General features: G+C 40.6%; 2 long non-coding RNA genes across 2 annotated transcripts in view; both read right to left on the reverse strand.

Moving 5' to 3' along the window:
* LOC149984548 (uncharacterized) overlaps nt 1–13,791 on the reverse strand; it is a 257,558-nt gene that overhangs the window by 1,504 nt on the left and 242,263 nt on the right. The gene's annotated exons all lie outside the window — the stretch shown is intronic.
* LOC149984549 (uncharacterized) lies at nt 8,397–12,037 on the reverse strand. The gene is made up of 3 exons (XR_016494628.1): nt 11,845–12,037; nt 11,621–11,647; nt 8,397–8,695 (listed from the first exon to the last, which is right to left on the reverse strand). It is a non-coding gene; the product is annotated as an uncharacterized LOC149984549 (long non-coding RNA).

Below are 13,791 nucleotides of genomic sequence, written 5' to 3' on the forward strand. Positions count from 1 at the left end.
TCCGCATAGCAGTGAAAGTTAACATTATGTTTTCGAAAGACATCCCCAAGAGGTAAAATATATAGTGAAAACAATAGTGGTCCTAAAACGGAACCTTGAGGAACACTTACATTTACAGTTGATTTGTCAGAGGACAAACCATTCACAGAGACAAACTGATATCTTTCATACAGATAAGATCTAAACCAGGCCAGAACTTGTTTGTGTAGACCAATTTGGGTTCCAATCTCTCCAAAAGAATGTGGTGATCGATGGTATCAAAAGCAGCACTAAGGTCTAGGAGCACGAGGACAGATGCAAAGCCTCGGTCTGATGCCATTAAAAGGTAATTTACCACCTTCACAAGTGCAGTCTCACTGCTATGATGGGGTCTGAAGCCAGACTGAAGCATTTCGTATACATTGTTTGTCTTCAGGAAGGCAGTGAGTTGCTGCACAACAGCCTTTTCTAACATTTTTGAGAGGAATGGAAGATTCGATATAGGCCGATAGTTTTTTATATTTTCTGGGTCAAGGTTTGGCTTTTTCAAGAGAGGCTTCATTACTGCCACTTTTAGTGAGTTTGGTACACATCCGGTGGATAGAGAGCCGTTTATTATGTTCAACATAGGAGGGCCAAGCACAGGAAGCAGCTCTTTCAGTAGTTTAGTTGGAATAGGGTCCAGTATGCAGCTTGAAGGTTTAGAGTCCATGATTATTTTCATCAATGTGTCAAGAGATATAGTACTAAAACACTTGAGTGTCTCTCTTGATCCTAGGCACTGCATCTTAGTCCAAGAGGCGTCACTACAGTCCCTGGTTCAAATCCAGGCTGTATCACATCCGGCCATGATTGTGCGTCCCATAGGGCGGCACACAATTGGTCCACCATCATCCGGGTTTGGACGGTGTAGGCGTCATTGTAAATAAGAATTTGTTCTTTAACTGACTTGCCTAGTTAAATAAAATGTTTTTATAATAATAAGATCATAAAGAATAAGACAGGGAGGGACCTGGGCAAGTACCCACAAAGCATCTAGAGTAGGTGCTGATCTAGGATCTGTCTATACAATCTTATTCAGTATGACCTAAAAGGCTAAACTAATCCTAGATCAACACTCCTATTCTGAGACACTTTGTGAATTCCGGCCTGATAATGGACATTGGGAGAGACTAAAACAGCCATGGTTGACTCATCACTTCTCTAACCTTAGTTGATCAATAGTTACTGTACACGTATTTGTCAGCTCTAGAGAGTGCAACTAATTATGTTTTTAAGAGACAAACAGATCAGGCTTGTGTTCAGTAGGCACGAAGCAGAGGAAAACTGAAACAGGTAGGTACGATCTGAACTTATGAAATGGTTGTTTTGGTTTGTCGTTGTGAAGCGTTTTGCTACAGTGTGCCCACAATGGACCCTAATGAACACAACCCAAGTGGGAAGGACAGATTGAAACTATTTGTGATATGATTTCTGGAAGCCTACCAAGTTGTTTCCATATTTCCTTTCCTTCAATCACAGTACATTTGTGAGATACCAATGAGTATGAGAATGTGTCTACATTATCTAACAAACCCTAGTTTAAAGATAATCCCACCTTCCTGGTTTTCCTTGGGGCTTGTGTCGGTCACAGCTAGACAGGAGCTCTGACTGCTCTCCCCCTGCTCCTGTCTCTCTCCGTCCTCCCATCTCCTCCCTTCTTCCTGTCTCTCCCCTCGTTACCGTATCCTTCTGACTGTCAGTCTTCTTCTGTCGGCCTGTCGGCTCTGCTTCTCCCTTGGGGATTTTGGGGATCTTGGTAGGAGAGGGACTGTGCTATGGAAGAGCCTCAGAGGTGGCTCGACTGTGCCCGAGCAACAACAAAAGACACACCAAATACCTAGAGTGAATTGACAGTGCAGTCACATTCAGGAAAACATCACAGACACATAGGACAGTGCATAGGCTAAACCATAGACACACAAGCAAGCTTACAAACAATGATAATCCTTTATTACATTTCTATAGCACTTTTCATTACAAGTATAATCTCAGAGTGCATAAATATACATTTGTCTTCATACTACTTTGTGATAATGAAATTTCCCCTGGTATTCCCTTGATATTCCAAAGCCCTGGGAGAGTGTGCCCAGTCGTGACTGTGTGGAAGGAATCCCTAAGTGATGGCTACATGACTTACTATCCCCTCTACTACTCTACATCAGGATGCCTTGAAAGAAAGACTTTGACCTATGTCGGCAAGACTCAAGCCAGATCAAAGCATCAAAGTGAATGTTACAGTTTGTGAACAGGGATGCTAATCTCCCCTATCGCCCTCTATCTCTCCCTCCCTCTCTTTCCTTACACTTTTTCATCTCCTCATGTTTTCCTTCTCCCACAATCCCCGGAGTTTGCTGGGGGCCAGAAAGCTGCAGCAGAAGTTCAGCCAATCTGGTGCGAAGCTCCGCCTTCCTGAAGACCTGAAGATGGGGGAGGGGGAGGGTGGGCTTAGATTTGTTTGAACATCATTTAGGTTAATAATAACATGAAATGACCGTAGAAATCTCCCTGGGTACGTCGCAATAGTCTAACCTCGCCCCTCCTTCATCCGGACGGATCTGAGAAGAGATGGACTGATAAAAGACATCCTTAGACATCCATCCGTTATAGTACTGTCACCGATCCTATGTCTTTCCAGATCAGAGTTGATGAAGGAAATAAGACAAAATATCCACTGTAGACTATTGATATGTGCCCCCCCAACGATTAGTATAAACCCTGAATGACTGACAGGGGGCGCTGTGTTGCAGCCACCGCGCAGCCATCTTGGCACTCCTCAATTGTAAAAGTATATTTTGGAAGCTACAGAAATGTATTTATTCATGTTTACATTCGTTTTTGACACAATTATTATATTACAGACACCTTAATGTATACTTTGAAATTATATTATGTGAGCGAAACATCAAAAATACGAATGAAAGATCTACAAAGTATATTTTTTTGCGAGTACTAATGTTACTGTCCCCACTACAACAACAAAAATACTTAAATACATGTCACTTTGTCCTAGAAATATTTCATTGAAACACTGTAGAATTCCATTCATATCTATGGAGGCCTCCTGCTAGGGAGTGCCAAGATGGCCGACCGGTGGTTTCAAAGCCTCTCATAGCTTCAGCAATACAGGGTTTATAAACCCAAAGCCCCTATGACAATGACACTCAATCAAAATTAGAAAGTCATTTCGACACAAGAGAAGGGTATCGTGTTATGCTTACATCTGGTATATTAAATTAGTGCCTGTGTAGATGAGGTTGATCTAAAACCACATCTAAAACTTGGCCAAAACCTAATGAGAACGCAAGTTGTTTACCACTATATTTCTCAAGATTATGATCAAGCGAGCCAATTCTCTATCTCACTTGTGTGAAATGATTTAATGATCAGCTGTTCAGTCTTGATGTGCTCCAGCTAGGTTGCAGTGTTTGAGAGGGGCCTCAATTGAACCCACTCACGATCGAGAGTGTAATAATGTCAAATGTAACCTGCAAAGATGGTATTGGGGGATTAAGGTGCTACATCAAGATCTCTCGTGGGAGCGAGTACAGTCATATCCGGGAGTATTAGTACCAAGGGAAATCTATTCAGGATTGTGGAATAAGCACCGGTGCGCTCGCGGCACGACTGGTATTAAAACTACGGATGAAGATGAGAAGTGAAGTCGTGTTCTGTGCCTTAACTCTTTCTTCTGGAGTGAGAGATTGTGAAATGTCGATCTCCAGATGCTCAATCCGTCTCAGTTTCTTCTGGAGCTTTCTCGCCTCCCCCATCTGAAACCCGTATTCTACAAGCACCAACAACTGTTCCAGATTATTCTGTGTACAATGTTTCACTAGGCCTGTGGGTCATGCAACGTCTGTTTTTTGAGTGTTTCTACCGTGGTTCACTAGTTTTCTGTTTCTCTGTACAGTCAATTGTTTCCATAGACGTGTCTCATCGCTGATGGCAGCAATGGTAGATAGCAGAGGTGTGGACTCGAGTCACATGACTTGGACTCGAGTCAGACTCAAGTCACAAATATGATGACTTGCAACTCGACTTTGACTTTAACACCAACGACTCGTGACTTGACTTGGACTTGAGCCTTTTGACTCGACCTGACTTGATACCCTCCCCTTGACCAAATATTAAGTGTGCAGCGCATTAAAGTGTGCAGTGCATCAACTCTTCATTTAACAGATTACAGTTTGAATTGGACAGCGGCCAATCAAATTGGGCATGGCAGTGCAGAGGAACGTCGGCGGGTGAATTCAGATGGAGCCCTTAGAAAGATGATACCCCAAATTATTATTTTCAGATATAAAGACAATGTTGTATCTTCAAAAAACGGATTGCAACTTGCAAAACATGCGGGAAGAAAGTTACAGATGGAGGCGCAACAATTTCCAACTTCGTTCGACATTTGAAGCTGCACAAAGAATGGTAAGTCATGGCTAATATAGCCGACAGCTATCCATCACACGAGGTTGTGTGTTTATGAGTGTGTGTATCTTGTTTCATGAGTTTCTTTTAGCTGGCTTGTGATGTCTGGAGCCTGTATTCTTTCTCATGGCTACCCATGTATTTCCATGGAAATATAAAGTTTATTTGGAAAGTAATAAATATTTAGATATTCTTAAAAGCATCCATGATTTGCGTTACTCTTGTTAAAAATATGAAATGGTATTACATTTGGTGAAGAGCACATTATGACTTGTTTAGGACTCGAAACTCAAAGTTTAGGACTTGAGACTTGACTTGATACTTGACAGTCTTGACTTGAGACTTGACTTGGACTTGCCTGTCTTGACTTGGGACTTGAGTGCTAAGACTTAAGACTTACTTGTGACTTGTAATGACATGGTCCCACCTCTGGTAGATAGCCTGTTTGAGGGGATACATTTGAGCAAGGATCTGTGCAGATACGCTAATCTTCATCACATAATGAGTAGTTGTTTTACCCAAGAGGATTTCTGTAGATCAGTGATTATGCGCAGTCCGACTGCAATGTAGTAGATCTGAAACAAGCACAGGCGCTTTATTATCTTCTCTGGTCTGCCGGATGGTTACAGACATTGCTCTGATTTACAGTGACACCAGGTGGAATGGAGAGGAACTTAATTTACTAAATCCAAATACCAAGGCAGCGTTTCATTCAAATAAATGGGCTCACTCATTTCTACCCTCGTTCACTTCTCCCCTCCAGTGACTGATTTAATTTCTGTACCAATGTGTGCCTTTTTTTCTAGCCTAACAGTGTTTGGTGTTATAACTTAATCATCATTTATATTCAGTGTATGAGAATGGGACTTGGTCTTCAATATTTCAGTTTGTGAGATAAAACATTTAAATAGCCATTTAATTCAATAACAAATAAGTGCTCAATCATAACACTAATATGCACCATTTGTTATAATTAGTTGTTATAACTTCCATAGTAAACATGATTTCCTTGGCATACACATCACTGACAAACTGAAATGGTCCACCCACACAGACAGCTGGTGAAGAAGGCACAACAGCGCCTCTTCAACCTCAGGAGGCTGACGAAATTTGGCTTGTCACCAAAAACACTCACAAACTTTTACAGACAAAATGAGAAAAAAATCCAGAAAATTACATTGTAGGATTTTTAATGAATTTATTTGCAAATTATGGTGGAAAACAAGTATTTGGTCACCTAAAAACAAGCAAGATTTCTGGCTCTCACAGACCTGTAACTTCTTCTTTAAAAGGCTCCTCTGTCCTCCACTCATTACCTGTATTAATGGCACCTGTTTGAACTTGTTATCAGTATAAAAGACACTTGTCCACAACCTCAAACAGTCACACTCCAAACTCCACTATGGCCAAGACCAAAGAGCTGTCAAAGGACACCAGAAACAAAATTGTAGACCTGCACCAGGCTGGGAAGACTGAATCTGCAATAGGTAAGCAGGTTGGTTTGAAGAAATCAACTGTGGGAGCAATTATTAGGAAATGAAAGACATACAAGACCACTGATAATCTCCCTCGATCTGGGGCTCCACGCAAGATCTCACCCCGTGGGGTCAAAATGATCACAAGAACGATGAGCAAAAATCCCAGAACCACACGGGGGAACCTAGCGAATGACCTGCAGAGAGCTGGGACCAAAGTAACAAAGCCTACCATCAGTAACACACCACGCCGCCAGGGACTCAAATCCTGCAGTGCCAGACGTGTCCCCCTGCTTAAGCCAGTACATGTCCAGGCCCGTCTGAAGTTTGCTATAGAGCATTTGGATGATCCAGAAGAAGATTGGGAGAATGTCATATGGTCAGATGAAACCAAAATATTACTTTTTGGTAAACTCAACTTGTCGTGTTTGGAGGACAAAGAATGCTGAGTTGCATCCAAAGAACACCATACCTACTGTGAAGTATGGGGGTGGAAACATCAGGCTTTGGGGCTGTTTTTCTGCAAAGGGACCAGGACGACTGATCCGTGTAAAGGATAAGAATGAATGGGGCCATGTATGGTGAGATTTTGAGTGAAAACCTCCTTCCATCAGCAAGGGCATTGAAGATGAAACATGGCTGGGTCTTACAGCATGACAATGATCCCCAAACACACCGCCCGGGCAATGAAGGAGTGGCTTCGTAAGAAGCATTTCAAGGTTCTGGAGTGGCCTAGCCAGTCTCGAGATCTCAACCCCATAGAGAATCATTGGAGGGAGTTGAAAGTCCGTGTTGCCCAGCAACAGCCCCAAAACATCACTGCTCTAGAGGAGATCTGCATGGAGGAATGGGACAAAATACCAGCAACAGTTTGTGAAAACCTTGTGAAGACTTACAGAAAACATTTGACCTCTGTCATTGCCAACAAAGGGTATATAACAAAGTATTGAGATAAACTTTTGTTATTGACCAAATACTTGTTTTCCACCATAATTTGCAAATAACCATAATTTGCAAATAAATTCATTAAAAATCCTACAATGTGATTTTCTGGATTTTGTTTCTAATTTTGTCTGTCATAGTTGAAGTGTACCTATGATGAAAATTACAGGCCTCTCTCATCTTTTTAAGTGGGAGAACTTGCACAATTGGTGGCTGACTAAATGCTTTTTTGCCCCACTGTATGTCTAGTCTGTGTACAGTGCCTATAAAAGTCTACAATCCCCTTGGATTTCTTCACATTTTATTGTTTTACAAAGTAGGATTAAAAAAGAATTAGACTAATTGTCCCTTTTGGCAACTATCTACATGAAATACTCTATAATATCCAAGTGGAAGAAAAATGTGTTACATTTTTTAAGATTAATGAAAAATAAAACACTACTATACCTTGATTAGATAAGTATTCACCCTCTGAGTCAATACATGTTGGACTCACCTTTGGCAGCGATTACAGCTGTGAGTCTTCTTGGGTAAGTCTCATAAGAGCTTTGCACACCTGTATTGTGCCATATATGCCCATTGTTCTTTTCACTTTACTTCACATTACTTCAGTGTCTTGTTGCATACATACTGTATGCATGTTTTGGAATATTTTTGTCTGTATATTTGTATTATTCTTTTCACTCTGTCAATTAGGTTAATAAAATGCTGTTGATCCATCCTCGTTTTTTTTTACCATCACAGCCATTGAACTCAGTTCATTTCCTGTCCTGCAGCTCAGTTCAGAAGGTCGACTGCATCTTTGATGTGTCTAAGTAGTTTAATGCATCATCCACAGCATAATTATTAACTGGACCGTGCTTAAAGATATATTTCATGTCTGATTTGTTATTGTTACACATCTACCAATCACTGCTCTTCTTTATGAGGCTTTCGAAAAGCCCTCTGGTCTTTTTAGTTGAATATGTGCTTGAAATTCAATACTTGACTGAGGGACCTTATAGATGTTGTATGTATGGGGGACAGAGGAAGGGCTAGTTATTCAAAAATCATATTATTTCACACAGATTGAGGCCATATAACTTATTAGTATGTGATTTGTTACATTTGACTTATTTTTCTCCCCAATTTCGTCATATCCAATTACGATATTGTCTCAGCGCTGCAACTCCCCAACGGGCTCGGGAGAGGCGAAGGTCAAGTCACGCGTCCTCCCGAAACATGACCAGACAAACCACGCTCCTTAACACCCGCCTGCTAAACCCAGAAGAATGTGACGGAGGAAACACTGTTCAACTGAAAACCGAAGTCAGCCTGCAGGCGCACGGCCCGGTGCAAGGAGTCACTAGAGTGCGATGAGCCAAGTAAAGCTTGCTTTTCATTTGTCTCTTCTATGTCCTGCTGTGAGTTTTCCAGCACTATCAACGTTTCATAATTTTTTTCAAGGCCTAGCCTATCCCTAGCCAACAATAGGTCATAGGCATAGTCTGCACATGGCTCCATCTATCAGACAGAGAAATAACATATCAAGAAGAGTGTAGATACACACATTTATTTCTGTATCTGTATGGTTATTACAAGATCATTTGGGTTAAGAATTTCACGGTGTTCAATCATGGAAACGGGTCAGCTAGGGTCTACAGTACCGGTAAATATAGTAGGCCTAGTCATTGAAGCTATTGTTATGTTGTTGCCCCCGTTCTTGCAGAAGTTCTGCAGAGTCTTGTGGAAGGAGAGCATAGCAAGTGCTACAGCAGAGTTTGAAGTAAGGCAGGTGCAACCATCAGCCCCAACTGCAGCAAAAACGGAAGTGTCAAGGTGCTTACCCCGGATGCCTACAGAGAGAGAGAGAGAGAGAGAGAGAGAGAGAGAGAGAGAGAGAGAGAGAGAGAGAGAGAGAGAGAGAGAGAGAGAGAGAGAGAGAGAGAGAGAGAGAGAGAGAGAGAGAGAGAGAGAGAGAGAGACAGAGAGAGAGAGAGAGAGAGAGAGAAGGAACTGAATTTCTACACTCCTAGAAAAGGGGTTATCTAGAATCATAAAAGGTTATTCCGCTGTCCCTGTATGAGAACCCTTTTTGACTCCATGTAGAACCGATGTAGAACCAATGTGGAACCCAACTTACCCAACAAACCATGGTATAACCTTATAATAACCCTTTGGTGATAAGATTCTACCTGGAACCCAACCCCCCCCAAAAAAAACACTTCAAAATGACAAATAGTTACACATTACACATGTTATCTGTTTAAATTGGACTGTTTATCAGTCATAAAACATACTGCAAGTGCTTTATAATGCAAAACGTTATGTTTATGCATTGTTTAAAGTACAGTTATAGTGACATATTTTGGGGGATTTAAAGCTATCAATCTATGTATAATTTTTTAAATTCTATAAAGTTAACTAAAGCATTACATACAGTTGAAGTCGGAAGTTTACATACACTTAGGAGTCATTAACTCGTTTTTCAACCACTCCACACATTTCTTGTTAACAAACTATAGTTTTCGCAAGTCGGTTAGGACATCTACTTTGTGCATGACACAAGTCATTTTTACAACAATTGTTTACAGACAGATTATTTCACTTATAATTCACTGTATCACAATTCCAGTGGGTCAGAAGTTTACATACACTAAGTTGACTGTGCCTTTAAACAGCTTGGAAAATTCCAGAAAATGATATCATGGCTTTAGAAGCTTCTGATAGACTAATTAGCATAATTTGAGTCAATTGGAGGTGTACCTGTGGATGTATTTCAAGGCCTACCTTCAAACTCAGTGCCTCTTTGCTTGACATCATGGGAAAATCAAAAGAAATCAGCCAAGACCTCAGAACAAAATTGTAGACCACAAGTCTGATTCATCCTTGGGAGCGATTTCCAAATGCCTGAAGGTACCACGTTCATCTGTACAAACAATAGTACGCAAGTATAAACACTATGGGACCACGCTGCCATCATACCGCTCAGGAAGGACACGCGTCCTGTCTCCTAGAGATGAACGTACTTTGGTGCGAAAAGTGCAAATCAATCCCAGAACAACAGCAAAAGTGCTGGAGGAAACAGGTACAAAAGTATCTTTCTCCACAGTAAAACAACCTGATAGGCCGCTCAGCAAGGAAGAAGTCACTGCTCCAAAACCACAATAAAAACTCCAGACTACGGTTTGCAACTGCACATGGGGACAAAGATCGTACTTTTTGGAGAAATGTCCTCTGGTCTGATGAAACAAAAATCGAACCGTTTGGCCATAATGACCATTGTTATGTTCGGAGGAAAAAGGGGGAGGCTTGCAAGCCGAAGAACACCATCCCAACCGTGAAGCACGGGGGTGGCAGCATCATGTTGCTGGGGTGCTTTGCTGCAGGAGGGACTGGTGGACTTCACAAAGTAGATGGCATCATGAGGATGGAAATTATGTGGATATATTGAAGCTCAAGACATCAGTCAGGAAGTTAAAGCTTGGTCGCAAATAGTTCTTCCAAATGAACAATGACCCCAAGCATACTTCCATAGTTGTGGCAAAATGGCTTAAAGACAACAAAGTCAAGGTATTGGAGTGGCCATCACAAAGCACTGACCTCAATCCCATAGAATATTTATGAGCAGAACTGAAAAAGCATGTGCGAGCAAGGAGACCTACAAACCTGACTCAGTTACAACAGCTCTGTCAGGAGGAATGGGCCAGAATTTACCCAACTTATTGTGGGAAGCTTGTGGAAGGCTACCTGAAATGTTTGACCCAAGTTAAACAATTTAAAGGCAATGCTACCAAACACAAATTGAGTGTATGTTTACTTCTGAACCATGGGAAGGTGATGAAAGAATTAAAAGCTGAAATAAATAATTCTCTCTACTATTATCCTGACATTTCACATTCTTAAAATAAAGTGGTGATCCTAACTGGCCTAAGACAGGGGAATTGTTACTAGGATTAAATGTCAGGAATTGTGAAAAACGGATTTTAAATGTATTTGGCTGAGGTTTATGTAAACTTCTGACATCAACTGTATATTGTACTTATCAATAAAAACAAAACAGGCTATTACAATTACTCTTATTTTTACAAATATAATATGTGTCCCTAAGTTTTATCCCCATTGGTGTAACCCCCTTGAAAATCACTCATTACAAAGATTTACAAGGACCTTGCACTGACCTCTAGTGGAAAAGTGTTGCACTGGAAGGGTCTATATTAAATACAATTATTAGCTAATCATGCCGTTTTAGTGTCTCATACATTTGAGGATTCCATTGATCATTTTGTGTGTCTAAATAGGGTAATTGGTGTTACAAATGTTAAATGAAGGGAAATTACACTGTGAGCAAAATTATGAATCAAAAACACTTCGTCCAATTATTTTTAAAGGTTTAATGACCTTAGATTCGAGCATCTGTGCCCTCCATTTTCGAAAATCCTCAATTACCAAAATGTTGCCATTGGAGTTACCGTCACTGGTGTAACTAGTCCTGCTGGTGACACGATGTTGTCATAATAGCAAAACATGATTAAAAGTCATTATTAAGCTACCATATTAGTTCATTTACAAATGGGAGGATGTACCCAATACATTTAATTTAAAAAATTTTAGAAAAATTAAGTTCCTTTTTTTCTCCAAAATGCCACACCCAAATACCGCCGCAATTCAAGAACAACCCTTATGGTGAGTAGGCCTATAGACACTTTCTTAGTTTACAATTCCCCTCTCTATCTCCAATTCACCGATTAGCTCAATCAATTTGTAAAAAATGGGAATACCTTGTTTGGGGCGCTGGTTGCATTCACCTGAAAGACAAAAGACATGGGACCATTTTAGACATTTCACAACACTTTCGGCTGTTACCTATATGTTAACACAATACCTGGAAACTAATCACCACAAGTTAGTGCTATTGATGATATGCATACAATTGCTAAACTCTACAATTAATTTGTTTAATCTCTACTTAATAGTTTACTAATACTGATATTTTGGTTCTTACCTTGACATTTGGGTTTATAGGATTCCCCTCCATGGCCTCTGTGAACACAGAAAGCACCAGCAAGATGAAGACAGCACAGACCAGAGCTTTGTTCATGTTGAAGAGGGTTGAGTCTCTGAACAGCAAAAGTGTATCTGTGTCTATTTCAGCTAGAAGAGGATGGGTCTGAAAGGGGTGTGTGCACCATGACTGCATGTGCACAAGAACAGACATTTGTTTTACAGTCATGAGCAGTGTAAATGAACTTTAATAGGGCCTACAAATTATTTGGCACAAATGAAACAGATGGGTATTTTTCTATTCTTCTATTTTTCCATATAGGTCGATAGCCTATTTATTGTATTGTGTTGCATTGTATTGTAGGTTATTGTATTGTATTGTTATGTTTTGTATAGCATGCCTAGTATGTTTTCTGATCTAGGGCTAGGTGTGTGACAACTTTTGAAATAAAAGTAGACTGGTGTTTGGATACATCGTTCATTTTATGTCAAGGTTTGTCGATGGCTGATTACAATGTCATACTGTCACGCCCTGACCTGAGTATTCTTTGTTTTCTTTATATATTTTGGTTAGGTCAGGGTGTGACGAGGGTGGTATGTGTGTTTTGTCTCATCTAGGGTGTTTTCACTGTCTAGGGGTTTTGTAGATTTATGGGGTTGTTTCCATCTAGGTGTTTATGTAGGTCTATGGTTGCCTAGATTGGTTTTCAATTAGAGGCAGGTGTTTATCGTTGTCTCTGATTGGGAACCATATTTAGGCAGCCATCTTCTTTGGGCATTTCGTGGGTTATTGTCTATGTTATGTTGCACGTTAGCACATTGTTTACATAGCGGTCAATTGTTGTTTTTGTTTAAGTGTTCTTCATTAATAAAGAAGAATGTATTCTAACCAGGCTGCGCTTAGGTCTACTCCTTACGACGATCGTGACACATACTTTGAATTACAATGTATCACTTTGAATTACAACGTATCCCTTTGGCGGGATCTTCACGGTGGGAAAGAGGGTATATTGACTTCTGGAACCAGCAACGAGCCACTGAAATATCACGATCCACGTTAATAATCGCAATGAACTCCAAACAATCATTTAGTAATAGTATTCCAACCTACAGAATCTAGTGCCAGTCACTTGTAAGTAATTTCTAAATTCATTGCATGGCAAATAAAAGTTACTTTCGTTTATTGAGTCTAATAACTGAACCAAGTCTAGACTTTCAGGACATTTATTTAGAGTTTTTAGCTGCTATGTGCTTGCATGTCAACAGTGTCAGCCAGGTGCTCATAACTATTGTGTTTTTTTACATTCATTGTTGAATCACAAAATGACCTCTGTAAACTAGTCTGCTAGCCAATTTGTGCATCCTATCGAACCCTAGTGTTTAATGAATGTGAGGAGATGAGCTCACCACTTTCAATGTTGGGGAAAAACCGACAGCTTCCTCTTCCTGGGCCCATGAATCATCAAGGGTATGTTCGAGAGAAAACAAAGTGGATCTTTTCCAAGACAAAAAGTATTGCAATTAGATGGATGTCCGTGTTTATTTGCGTTACTGATGATTGCTAATTTTGCTCAAATAAGAGATGAGTGCCTTTCAAGGAGAATCCATTTGCAGCTATGGAATTAAGGTATTTAAAAGCAGATTATTTTGTAGAGCAGATCGCCAGGGGGACAGAACATATTACAAGTCATTTGAAGACTGCAAATTGATGTCACGACTCCTACCGAAGGTGGTTCCCCTTCCTATTCGGGTGGCGCTCGGCTGTCGTCGTCACCGGCCTACTAGCTGCCACTGATCCTTTCCCCCTTTCTGTTGATTGGTTTCACCTGTTTTGTGTTTAGGCTGATTAGTCGGGCTATAATTACCAGGAGGCCCGCCTGCTCTTTGTGCGGGATTGTTTTGTGTGACTTGTGTGCACGAATGAGGTTTACATGTTTCCCATTTCGTG

The sequence above is a fragment of the Oncorhynchus mykiss genome, chromosome 3, assembly GCF_057628025.1.
Source record: "Oncorhynchus mykiss isolate SJ-2025 chromosome 3, ASM5762802v1, whole genome shotgun sequence".
NCBI lineage: Eukaryota > Metazoa > Chordata > Actinopteri > Salmoniformes > Salmonidae > Oncorhynchus > Oncorhynchus mykiss.